This window comes from Papaver somniferum, chromosome 11, assembly GCF_003573695.1.
Source record: "Papaver somniferum cultivar HN1 chromosome 11, ASM357369v1, whole genome shotgun sequence".
Classification (NCBI taxonomy): domain Eukaryota; kingdom Viridiplantae; phylum Streptophyta; class Magnoliopsida; order Ranunculales; family Papaveraceae; genus Papaver; species Papaver somniferum.
Window position 1 is genome coordinate 43603157 of NC_039368.1, and position 14323 is coordinate 43617479.

Genomic DNA, 14323 nt, shown 5'->3' on the forward strand with positions numbered 1-14323 from the left:
TTGATTGATGCAGCCGTTGGTGGTTCACTTACTGAGAAGACAGTTTCGCAGGCAACCAGTTTGATTGACATTATGGCTGCCAATGCTCAACAATTCTACACCAGAAACAACTCTAATGTCAGAAGAGTTAGCGAGATGGGAGAGTCTGCACAGTCAGAGCAACGGATGAACAACATAGAGAAGGTAGTACAACAAATGTCAGCAGTGATTATTCCTACTTATGAAGAAGATTCCGAATAGGTGAATATTGTGTTCTCTAATCAGGGGCCAAGGTATGATCCCTACTCTAATACTTATAATCCATGTTGGAAAGATCACCCAAATTTCAATTATGAAAATTAGCAAGCTGCAACTCCTAATCCTTATGGGAGACAAAGTGGTTTTCAACAACCACAGTTCCGACTACAACCTCCACCTCAGCCTCAACAGCAGACTGAAAATTCTAGTTTAGAGGAGATGATGAAGATTATGATGCAGAAGCAAGATACAAATGCTCAAGAACATAAAGAAAACTCTCAGCGCCAAGATGCAATTCTGCAGAAACAAGATATGTCTATAAAGGACTTGCAACTTCAAATGGGACAGTTGGCTACAAACATATCAACTGAAAGCACATACTTCAACAAAGTTGCCATCACAAACTTTTATGAATCCAAGAGAGGATGTTAATGCAGTACCTTTGAGGAGTGGAAAGAAAACGGAAGAGCCAAAACAACAAGAAAAGGTTAGTCCCGACTTTGAAAATGAAGTAGAGGTGGAAACCGTGCCAAAGGAAATACAACTTCAACCGTCCAACCTAAGGACACAGTTCCTACTTTTACCACACCACCTACTGATAGACACATTTTTGTATCCGATTTGTCTCGATTCTGTATATTGTTAGGGCTCATTTTTGTACTTATTATGGTGTTTTATTTATTTGTAGGTATTTTTGGCTAATAAACATTTTTGGAAAAAATTGGCTCGAAAAGTTGTCGGAAAGCACCCGGAGGACATTTGCTATTCGGACTCTCACTTTGGATAAGGGGTTACCTAATTACTAAGGGGCATCCCATTTCCAGGCATCTGCTAATCGCACCCCCTACTCTGGATAAGGGGAAACCATCTTCAACATTCAAAAACCAGAAAATTATCCGGAAAATAGTGCAGTTAAAGAACAGTTTTGGTGATCATGATTTGGAGGAGTTTGAGGTCGATTAAACCTCTGATTTTCATAGGATAAACTCCTTATGGGTCTAGGAATCTGATATGGGTGTTTAAATCGATTTAATATGGGCTCAAACGACGGATTTTTCTCACAACAAGAAAATATGGAAAGTCACGTGTGTGACCTGTTTTAGGGAATTTTAGAGTGATTAAAACGCTGTAAACCTTCCCAAAGGTTCGTATCTATCTAAGGAAGAGTTTAGAATAAAAAGGAAAGCTCATAAACACGTAGAAATTCTAAAACAAGAAATTGTCGCAACTTGGCCGTGAAGAGAAGGAAAGAGATTTTGGAAGATTTGGGAGAGATTTAATCGGTATTTTTGATATAAATAGATGTCTTGGGTCATATAGAAGGGGTGTCGAGAGTTTGGGAACCTAAGGAGAGCCAGAGAAGAAGAAATCAAAGCTTTACCAAACTCTGTTTCTGCTGCTGCTGCTGTTGAGGAAGAAGAACAGCTGAATAACATTGACCCTCGGTAGACAGTTGCAGAAAAGTGTCGTTGTTTAACAGCTGAAGACATTAAGTTGTTCAGGGCAGTCTTATTTCAGGGCAGTCTTAAATCAGCGACAAAGCAACAGTTTTTCTGTAACAGTTCCATTGTAGCAGCTGTTTTGCAACACCAATACACTGTTGCAAACAGTATGTGTTATTACTTTTCACTCTTTTAATCATCTTTTGAGGAACAAACACATATTTTGAGATCATGATTAATATGAGGAGCTAAACCCCATTGCTGAGGCGATAGAGGAAGCTATTTTTCCAACAAAAAGTGGTATATTCTATTTTATCTTTTTATTTGCAATAATTATATGATTATTTGCCTTGAAATATTATTGAATATAATTTTTATTTGAGTGATTGTGATCTATTTTGATGGAGTATGCTCAGTTTTAAGACTTTTGATGCTTCATACTTGGTATTTACAATTATTACTTTTGAAAATCTACTTGTTGCAATATTTTAGAATCAAATTAAACAAGAAAATTGCATAAATATAAGTATTGGTTTAATCACTTTGAACTTGGAAAATAGTGGAATCTTAGCCTCAGTGTTTCTTTTAGTATTGATATCATCTTTGATTGAGTTTGCTATAATTTTTAGTGAGTTTTCTATTTTAATATTAGGATTTAAGTCTAATTAATATCCTTCACAAGTCTGAGAATCGAACCACTTTTACCACTATCTACAAATCACATCAATTTTTGGCGCCGCCGACGCGTACTTGTTTTTAGGGTTTTAGATTTATTTATTTATTTATTATTTTTTTTTGTTTTTATTATTTTTGTCTTTTTTTATGTTTTTGGGTATTTATCTTGTGTCTACAGGTTCTGGATCATAAAGAAAATTGAGCCAAGGAGTTTGGTGATTTCATAAAGACTTGGAGCTAAAGATTAAAGCAAAAAGAACAGAAAAGAAAACAAATTTATTTATTTTATTTTTTTTAGACAATGTTAGTTTAGGGTTTGTTTATTTTATTTAAAAAAAAAAATTGTATTAGGGTTTATTATTTTTGTAATTTTTCTTTATTTTTTTTGGACTTTTGGACTTTGGGACATTATTTTTTTTTATTACCCTACGGAAGGGTACTTTAAATATAAACTGTTTGCAGAGAAGGAGGACAATTACGATATTGTCTCTGCACCTTGGGTTCGTACACTAGACATCGGAGTCAGTGGCCCGAGTCGACTACAACCGATTCATCCCCCGTCTGGAACGGGAGGTAAGATTCTAAACACTCGCGAATCCCCTTTCAGCGAGTTACTGTACTCCTTCGTATGCATATATGTTGAGGACTGAATACGGACATTTATTTTTCTAGTAAAGGGCAAGGCCTGGCCATACAAGATAAGGGTTCGGATTTCATCACCGTTCTCTTCTTGCCCGCTTTAGGAACACGTAACCTACGCGAACCTAAGCCTAAAATTTTGACTAGAATGAGACCGATAGGGTAACGAGCTTAACAGGAAAGTCATTCGAAAAATATTGGTTACTCTTTTAAGCATACTTCGAAGTTCGTGACGGTTTCTGTGAGTTGAATGCGTGACTGCGCCGCCTTGTAATACCGGTGAGGCCTTGGGTATCAAAGCTCCACCGAGCTTCCCTCGCCTCTATTCAACTTACGTTAACTCGGATTGATTCCAGAGGGGTTTGCTTAAATTGTAACGAATTCCCGTTCGAAGGATTAGAAGCTGGTCTAGAAACAATCTAAGTGGAGCCATCATGCTTTTTTTGCTAGAAATCAATAGGTTTGATTTGGTTGAGTCGGCCTTTATCTGTGTTTGCTTACCCTTCCAATTTAGAAAATTTATTGTATGCCTGAACGTAAAAGAGACGCACTAGGTAGATTTGTTAAAGAGAAACCTAGTAGTTCGAAGCGTCTCGATTATCTTAATCTAGAAAGTCCGACTTTTGAAGAGTCTGTCTTTGAACGTTCTTTGACTGAGGAGAGAATCCATGTTGCTCCGATAGCGCCAGAAATGGCAACTTTGAAAGCTTTGTTGAATCCAACTAGGACTACCCGTTCTTCGTGTATTAAGTTAGCTGAAACGGAGGCACCCTATGAACTGAAACCTGGGATGTTACAGATGCTCCCAATCTTTTTAGGGAAAGAAAATGAAAACCCTTATTACCATGTTAGGGATTTTGAGGAAATTTGTAGTACCCTAAGAATTAGAGGCTTAGATGATGATGCTTTGAAACTTAGGTTATTCCCATTTTCCCTGAAAGATAAGGCCAAGTCGTGGCTGTATAGTTTGGACTCCGAGTCGATTGAGACATATGAACAACTTACATCTGCCTTTTTCAATAAGTTTTTCCCTAGGCACAAAATATCGTCTATTAGGACGCAAATATGCACATTTTCACAACAAGAGGGAGAATCTTTATATAGGTATTTGGAAAGGTTCAATGATTTATTGTCCCAGTGTCCTCATCATGGTTTAGAAAAGGTTAGGCTAGTTCAGATCCTTTATAAGGGTTTAGATTATTACACAACGACCATGGTTGAGTCTATGCACTGGTGGATTTGAAAGCCAAACTGTTGATACGGCGATGGAATTTTTTAATGAAATCGCCGAAAAAATCCAGCAATGGGAAAATAGTAGGGCACCCCAGAAAACAATTCTTTTTAAGTAGAGGAAACGTTAACAGGGTAGAAGGAGGCTATGAATCAGATGCCAAAATTGCTGCTATAGCAAAAAGGTTAGAAGCCTTAGAAGTGGGCCAGACTAGTAGTAGAGTGGAGCCTTTTTGGGAAGGCCAGAATATTGAAGAGCAGGACAATGCTCTTTATAATAACACTAGATTTGATAACCGTCAAAAGATTGACCCATATTCAGAAACCTATAATCCTGGTTGGAGAAACCATCCGAACCTTTCGTGGTCCAAGGGCCAAAGTCAAGGTCAGTTTAGTAATTCTAATGCTCCCCCAGGTTTCAGTTATACTAAGAATCCTTCAGGACTAGCTCAGTTTCAGAATCAGTCAGATAAGAAAATCCTAAGTTTAGAGGAATCTCTCGCCTTGTTAACTCAGCAAACTGCAAAATTCCAGTTATCCGTAGAACAGAGTCTACAAGCTAGTAACAGGATAGGACAAGAAAATAGTCAGGCTATTTCCGAGTTAAAAACCCAGGTTGGTCTGATAAGTGATTCTTTGAGAGAAAAAGGTAAGTTTCCTAGTCAAACACAACCCAACCCTAGAGGAGTTCATGAATTAGGTGCAAAACCATCGAATCAATTGAATGCTGTTAGAACCCTTAGAAGTGGTAGAGTTGTAGACAATAAGGTAACCATGCCCGATAGTGAACATACTGTAGTTCACCCCTCAGGATCTCACCTCTCAGGACCAGTATCTGAAGAGATTGATAAAGTTTCTAATGATGTGAATTCGGTTCCTGAAAGGTCTGATTTTAGGCCTAGAGCCCCATTTCCTTAGCTATTAGTACCAACAAAGAAGGAATCGAACTTTAATGACATAGTGGAGGTTTTTAAGCAAGTTACCATAAACCTTCCCTTATTAGATGCAATTAGGAAAATTCCTGCTTATGCCAAGTTCCTTAAGGATATGTGTACGCGAAAGTGCAAACTTAGCGTCCATAAGAAAGCCTTTTTAGATAGTCACGTAAGTTCAATCATTCAGAACACCACAACTCTAAAGTACAAAGACCCAGGTTCTCCTACCATTGCTTGCACAATAGGTAACTTCCGGGTATAAAAATCTTCACTTGACTTAGGAGCCAGTGTGAACTTACTGCCATTCCATGTATACTTACATCTAGGACTTGGTGAAATGAAACCTACTCAGATGACACTGCAGTTAGCTGATAGGTCTGTTAAAATCCCTCGAGGTGTTATCGAGGATGTTTTTATTGAGGTCGACAAGTTTATTTATCCATTGGATTTCGTGGTCCTAGATACCCAACCTGTCCCTGACCCAGAGAACCAGATACCTGTGATTTTAGTCAATTAGTATGTCAACCAAGGAGATTCTTTAGTGCTTTCCAAGATTCTGCGTAGATAGTTAAGGTCTGGAGTAAAGGTTTTGTGGGTATATCTCTTGTAAGCCCTCCCGAGACTATAACTCGACCACTAGGGACACCTAGGGGTTTAAAGGCTTATTGCATACGCTAAATGCAATCGACGATGCCTGCGACAGTGAGTTAGAATTTTATTTTTTAGTTTTGATTTGCTCGGGACTAGCAAAATATAAGTGTGGGGGTGTTGATAAGCACGTATGTACTACATTTTATACCCATTTTATATTAGCTAAGACTCGGTATTTTGACTAATAACTCTATTTTAGTGCTTTTGTAGAAAGTACAGATGAATTCCGATAATCCGGAAAATAATGGCTAAATAGAAGCTAAATGGTGTTTGCGTTGAGCAGGAGGAAATGGGGAAGAATGCAGAGCAGTTTTGTGGTCGAGTTTAGCCATGAAGAAGTGATACTATGGACCTGTGGGGCTCGATTTATTGAAGTGATGACGAGATTATAAAGACAGTGAAAATGGAGGATTGTCTCGCAGTGCAGAAAGATGCTCAGTTGCTCATGAAATAGGGGTTGGCTGAGCTGGTTTGAAAGAAGGTGGAGAAATGTTGTCGCCAGTGCATTAAGCACAGATTGTGGGGATTGCATGGATTGTACTGGTGTTGATTTGGTGGCTGCATAGAGAGCTCGAGGTGGAGAATGAACTGAATTCTGTGCCGGAAAGTCAGACACGAGACTCGATTTGCTGTCATTAATAGAGGAGTATATACTGATCGTGTTTGCATGAATGAAGATGGGAATGAAGACCAATTCTAAGTGGTACTACGGGGTTCAAGTTGAGATGGTTCTGAGAAGCAAGTTGGTGGTGCGTTTCAGGTGAATAAGTTTAGACGGACAGAGATGACTTGGCCTGACTAGTCGCTGGAACTGTGCAGCCGATGGGTGACCAAATTGGAACGGACAAGGAATAGAATGATGTGGGAATGTGGCCTGAGTTTGCACGGATTTGGGAATTTGGCTGAAGCGTTTGTTGATGCGACCAGTTATGCCGGGGATGATCGAAGTGAGCTTTCGTTGCTGCTATGACCCTAACGAGATTCAGATGGCAGGAGCAGGAGCAGGGTGAAGACACTTAGCCGGGCAAAGTGGGTTGGGGTCTCAAACTCTCAATCGGTGACGCAGTTTAAAAGTTCAGGCATCAGAGTGGTGCTGCTGACTTCGGAAGAGTTTGTTAGTGGACTGGGCCTTGGAAGACAAATATTTGATGGGTTTTATTTTGGATTCTTTCGCAGTACCTTAGGCAGTAGGTATAAATCAACAAAACGAAGAAAAACCTTAGGAGAGAGTTTAGAGTCGATGAGAGCCTAGGAGAAGCAATTATAGAGGAGACAGCGCTGCTGCTGCTGCTGCCATTAAAGCTTCTGAAGAACACGAAGAACAGACTCGCAGAGTCCGTCGTTCTTCAGCAGACTTATTTTCAATACCACTGTTGTTGTTTCACAGCAGTAGATAGTTATCGTTTACAGCAGTCTTAAATTACCATACTCTTTTGTAACAGTGACCCCTTTGTAACGGTGACGCTGTAACACTTTCACAGCGTTACAATTTCCTTTTCATCTTATACATCAATAAAAACACCTATTTTAGCCATGAATTTATCTTGTGAGTATGTTTTTGGGATGAGGAGCTAAACCCCTTAGCCAAGGCGACGGAGGAAGCCATTGGTCCTTATTTATGGTATAATTCTAACTTTATTATTTATTTGCAATATTATTACATGATTATTTGCATGGAATTTTTATTGGAAAATTGATTTTTATTGAATAATTGTGATTCATTTTGATGGAGCATGCTTAGTTTAAGACTCCTGATGTTTCATGCTTGGTGTTTACATTTATTACTTCAAAATTCTACAAAAGGCATAATATTAGAATCACTCTAAAAGAAAAATTGCATGAATATTAATTATTAGAATTTATCAAATAATAGATCAATGGTGGAATCCAAGTCTTGGTGTTTTTCTCTAAAGGTTTGAACTATTTTATTTATTTGCGTGTTTAATTTAAATCTAGAAAAATTGTTTTCTTCACAAGTCTGAAAAGAACCCAGTTTTTACCACAACTACAACATCATTTGAAAATCCATCAGATTGCACTAACCAATCTAAGTGGATGGAAGCATTTTGGTTGTAGGAGTTGAGGAACCAATCTGACTAGATGGAAACATCTAAAGAGTCTATTCATAAAAGCACAGAGCTCAGGTGTTAGAAATAACATGATAGTTTCACCATATCTCGTTGAGTCCTTTTCACTTCTGTTTTTATTTTGTTTTGTTTTTAAACTATGTTTCTCTAAGTGATTAGGTGGGGCTCACGATTCAAGTTGTTACCAATGCTAGGGTGAATTAGAGTGATTGAGATACAAAAAAAAATGTAGAAAAAAAAATGTAGAAAAAAAAAAGAGTTGAAAAAAAAAAGACCAGACCATCTGACCAACTAGAATAAATTCAGTAAAGTCGACCACTGGAACCCTTGTATATGCCAGTTGTGTTGACCTAGAGTTAGGATTATCAATCACTGGTTCCATTGTATATGCCAGTGTGTTGATATTAGTCAGACTAGTATCTCAGTCCATTAGGATAGGTTCATTTTTGCGGAGGCCTTCAGACAGATATGAGAAACACCGTTCACCTAGTAAACATCAAAACCATCTATGTTTTTCTATATCCATATTCTTGATCTATCCATGTGATTAGCTTCGACTCCGGATATTGATGTCCATAGTGCAACTATCTGAGTAGAGCTCTGTCACTTCATATGAATTTTAGTATGCTTGAGTGCAAACTCGTGTACAACAATTGGAATTTCGCATCAGGATACTTCCTCCTATATTCAATAAGTATGCCGACCAAGGAGATTCTTTAGTGCCTTCCAAGGTTCTGTGTAGATAGCTAGGGTCTGGAGTAAAAAGGTTTTGTGGGTATACCTCTGGTAAGCCCTCCGGAGACAACACTCCGCCACTAGGGACACCTAGGGGTTTAAAGGCTTATTGCATACGCTAAATGCAATCGACGATGCCTGCGACAGTGAGTTAGGATTTTATTTCTATTTTATTTTTGCTCGAGGACTAGCAAATAATAGGTTTGGGGGTATTTGATAGACACATTTTTGTGTCCGATTTGTCTCGATTCTATATATTTTTAGGGCTCATTTTTGTACTTATTATGGTGTTTTATTTATTTGTAGGTATTTTTGGCTAATAAACATTTTTGGAAAAAATTGGCTCGAAAAGTTGTCGGAAAGCACCCGGAGGACATTTGCTATTCGGACTCTCACTTTGGATAAGGGGTAATCTAATTACTAAGGGGCATCCCATTTCCAGGCATCTGCTAATCGCACACCTACTCTAGATAAGGGGCAACCATCTTCAACATTCAAAAACCAGAAAATTGGCGGGAAAATAGTGTAGTTAAAGAATAGTTTTGGTGATCGTGATTTGGAGGAGTTTGAGGTCGATTAAACCTCTGATTTTCATAGGATAGACTCCTTATGGGTCTAGGAATCTGATATGGGTGTTTAAATCGATTAGAATGGGCTCAAACGACGGATTTTTCTCACAACATGAAAATATGGAAAGTCACGTGTGTGACCTGTTTTAGGGAATTTTAGAGTGATTAAAACGATGTAAACCTTCTCAAAGATTTGTATCTATCTAAGGAAGAGTTTAGAATAAAAAGGAAAGCTCAGAAACACGTAGAAATCCTAAAACAAGAAATTGTCGCAACTTGGCCGTGAAGAAAAGGAAAGAGATTTTGGAAGATTTGGGAGAGATTAAATCGGTATTTTTGATATAAATAGATGTCTTGGGTCATATAGAAGGGGTGTCGAGAGTTTGGGAACCTAAGGAGAGCCAGAGAAGAAGAAATCAGAGCTTTACCAAACTCTATTTCTGCTGCTGCTGCTGTTGAAGAAGAAGAACAGCTGAAGAACATTGACCCTCGGTAGACAGTCGCAGAAAAGTGTCGCTGTTTAACAGCTGAAGACATTAAGTTGTTCAGGGCAGTCTTAAATCAGCGACAAAGAAACAGTTTTTCTGTAACAGTTCCATTGTAGTAGCTGTTTTGCAACACCAATACACTATTGCAAACATTATGTGTTATTAATTTTCACTCTTTTAATCATCTTTTGAGCAACAAACACATATTTTGAGATCATGATTAATATGAGGAGCTAAACCCCATTGCTGAGGCGATAGAGGAAGCTATTTTTCCAACAAAAAGTGGTATATTCTATTTTATCTTTTTATTTGCAATAATTATATGATTATTTGCCTTGAAATATTATTGAATATGATTTTTATTTGAGTGATTGTGATCTATTTTGATGGAGTATGCTCAGTTTTAAGACTTTTGATGCTTCATACTTGGTATTTACAATTATTACTTTTGAAAATCTACTTGTTGCAATATTTTAGAATCAAATTAAACAAGAAAATTGCATAAATATAAGTATTGGTTTAATCACTTTGAACTTGGAAAATAGTGGAATCTTAGCCTCAGTGTTTCTTTTAGTATTGATATCATCTTTGATTGAGTTTGCTATAATTTTTAGTGAGTTTTCTATTTTAATATTAGGATTTAAGTCTAATTAATATCCTTCACAAGTCTGAGAATCGAACCACTTTTACCACTATCTACAAATCACATCACCTACTTTTCCTAGTCGTTTTGCCAAGTCAAAGAAGCAAGTTATAGACAAGTAGATTATGGATATTTTCAGCAAGGTGCACATCAACATTCAATTTATTGAGACCATCAGAATAGTAACCAGGTATGCCAAGGTTCTGAAGGATTTGTGCACAAGGAAGGAAAGGTTGATTGCTAACCAGATCACTCAGGTGGGAGAAAGTGCTTCATCTATGTTGCTAAAGAAGATGCCTGCAAAGTGTAAATATCTTGGTGGTTTTACAGTGCCAATTACTATTGGTGACAAATGGTTCGAGCGTGCTTTGCTTGATTTGGGAGCATCCATAAGCGTGATGTCAGCCGATGTTTATGATTCTTTGAATCTGGGACCTTTAAAGGAGACAGGGATTATCATTCCATTAGCTAATAAGTCTAACATATATCCTAAGGGACTCGTGGAAGACGTGTTGGTGCAAGTGAATGAACTAATCTTTCCGGTTGATTTATTTGTTGTGGATATGCAGAATGGGGACAATTGTTCGTCTACTTCATTACTTCTTGGGAGACCATTTATGAAGACTGCTAAGACGAAGATTAATTGTGATACTGGGACACTCACTATGGAGTTTGACAAAGAGGTTATATGCTTCAATATTTTTGAAGCTATGTGTTATCCAAGTGATATCCATTCTGCATTTTCTGTTGATTTTATTGGTTCGTTAGCATAACAGATGTTTGATTTGAATAAAGAAGATGAACTTGAATCTGTGCTACAAAATAGATTTGGATGTACTTGGCATGCCTAACTTGGACGTTGATATACCCAAGGAGTTTGTTGAGACATGTGGTGCTTTAATGGAATCACAAGATGTTAAAACAGGTAATATTTCATATATCTCTTTACCAGTAACTGATGAAGTTCCTTTACCTTCTGTTGTGCAGGCACCTAAATTAGAGCTGAAACCTCTACCTGATCACATAAAGTATGTTTACTTGGGTGATGAGGAAGAGCTTACAGTCATTATTGCAAAGAATCTCACAGCAGTACAGGAAGAACGCCTTCTTCGGGTTCTGAAAGAGCACAAAACGGCTATTGGTTGGACAATTGCTGACATCAAAGGCATTAGTCCATCCATGTGCATGCATAGAATCCTAATGGAAGATGATGTAAATCCAGTACGTGATGCTCAACATAGGCTTAATCTCCCAATGATGGAGGTCGTGAAGAAATAGATCCTCAAATTACTAAGTGTGGGGGTGATTTACCCAATTTCTGACAGCAAATGTGTTAGTCCGGTACAAGTGGTTCCTAAGAAATCAGGTGTCACTGTTTTTAGAAATAAAGATGATGAAATCGTTCCTACAAGAGTTCAAACAAGATGGGGAGTGTGCATAGACTACAGAAAGTTCAATTCGGCTACCCGCAAGAATCACTTTCCTTTGCCTTTCATTGATCATATGTTAGAGAGGTTAGTGGGACATTCACACTATTTCTTTTTGGATGGATATTCGAGATACAATCAAATTGTTATTGCACCGGAGGATAAAGAGAAGACTACTTTCACTTGTCCTTTTGGTACATTTGCATATAGAAGAATACCGTTTGGTCTTTGCAATGTGCCTGCCACTTTTCATAGATGTATGGTCAATATATTTTCTGATTACGTGGAAAACATCATTGAGGTATTTATGGACGACTTTAGTGTTTATGATGATTCATTTGATATTTGTTTAAATAATCTTGAACTTGTGCTTAAAAGATGCATAGACACTAATCTTGTTTTAAACTGGGAGAAATGTCATTTTATGGTAAATCATGGAATTGTACTTGGCCACATTGTGTCCTCTCAAGGGCTCTAGGTAGAAAAGGCAAAGATAGAATTGATTAGGAACTTACAATATCCCACTTCGGTGAGGGAAATTCGCTCGTTTCTTGGACATGCAGGTTTTTATAGGAGGTTTATCAAAGATTTCTCCAAAATCTCAATGCTGATGTGCAAATTATTGCAAAAAGAGGTCGCCTTTAACTTCAACCAAGAGTGCAAGGATGCCTTTAATAAATTGAAGGAATTGTTGACTACTGCACCAATTATTAAGTCACCTGACTGGAGTTTGCCTTTCGAGTTGATGTGTGATGCAAGTGATTATGCAGTCGGAGCTGTTTTGGATCAAAAAGTAAATAAGAGGTCACATGTGATTTTTTATGCATCAAGGACCCTAAATGATTCTCAAATCAATTATTTTACTATTGAGAAAGAGTTGTTGGCTACAATATTTGCATTAGAAAAATTTAGATCTTATTTGGTGGGTACCAATGTGATTGTATATTCTGAGCATGCAGCACTACGATACCTATTGAAAAAGAAGGAGGCTAAGCCAAGACTCATACGTTGGATTCTTTTTCTTCAAGAATTCAATATGGAAATCAGAAACAAGAAAGGTGTTGAGAATATAGTTGTTGATCATCTTAGTAGACTTGTTGCTTCCGAAGAAGAACTTCCCTTACAAGATCGTTTTTTCGGACGAACAACTTTTCTCGATTGAAGAATCAATACCTTGGTATGCTGATATAGTGAACTACTTGGTTACAAGGCAAGTACCTAGTACGATGTCTACTTTTCAAAAGCTAAAGCTTAAGAAAATAACCAAGCAGTATGTGTGGAACGAGCCCTACTTGTGGAAATATGGTGCTGATCAGATTATTCGCAGGTGCGTACCAAACTCTGAATTTCAATCGATTTTGTCTTTTTGTCATTCTTATGCTTAAGGTGGTCACTTTGGTGCAAAACGTACCACTCTCAAAGTCCTTGAGAGTGGCTTTTATTGGCCTACCCTATTTGAGGATGCATATGCTTTTGGAAAAGCTTGTGATAGATGTCAACGAATGGGCAATCTAGGTGCTCGAAATCAAATGCCACTCAATCCTATTCTCACTGTCGAGATTTTTTATGTGTGGGCCATTAATTTTATGGGTCCTTTTGTTAATTAGGATGAGAAATTTTATATACTTCTTGTTGTGGATTATGTTTCTAAATGGGTGGAAGCTTAATCCACCCATACTAATGATTCTCAAGTTGTTTGTGAGTTTGTGAAGGAATATATTTTCTGTAGACGTGGTACACCACGAGTGATTATCAGTGATAGAGGATCTCACTTCAAGAAATCCTTCCATGCTCTCCTTAAGAAGTACAAAATTACACACAAGATTGGTACGCCATATCACCCACAAACTAGTGGGCAAGGTGAAATTTCAAATCGTGAGATTAAGTCCATCCTTGAGAAAACCGTTAACACTACACAGAAGGATTGGAGTTATAGGATTAACGATGCACTTTTGGTGTATAAAACAACATATAAGACACCGATTTGTATGTCTCCATATCGTTTGGGTTATGGAAAAGCTTGTCATCTCCCAGTTGAACTTGAGCATAAGGCATTATGGGAGGTAAAGATGTGCAACATGGAGTATGATAAAACGGGGAAACATAGGCAACTACAAATCAATGATCTAGAGGAGATACGTAATGATACTTACGAGAGTTCTCGTTTATACAAGGAAAAGATTAAGCTTTTCCATGACAATATGATTTCTCGGAAGAATTTTGTTGTGGACAGAAAGTTCTTTTATTTCATTCTCATCTTAAGTTATTTCCTGGAAAGCCAAGGTCCAGATGGATTGGACCATATGTTGTTACTAATGTTTATTCTCATGGTGCAGTTGATATCACTAGTCTTAGATATGGGACAACTTCTAAGGTCAACGGCCATAGATTGAAGCCATATTGTGAAAACATCGCTTATGTGAATTTGGATGAGATTGAGCTTCGCGATTTGCTCCCTCTGGAGGAGTAGTAAGGAGAATACCAAGTCGGGCTGACAACTTTAAACCAAGAGTTGAAGACCGAAGACGAAGATGAAGACAAGGAATGAAGACCGTAGACGCTTCT

At 37.8% G+C, this 14323-nt stretch overlaps 1 pseudogene; it reads right to left on the bottom strand.

The window, feature by feature from the left end:
- Positions 1 to 4048: 4048 nt before the first annotated feature.
- LOC113325558 lies at positions 4049 to 4148 on the bottom strand (annotated as a pseudogene).
- Positions 4149 to 14323: the final 10175 nt, after the last annotated feature.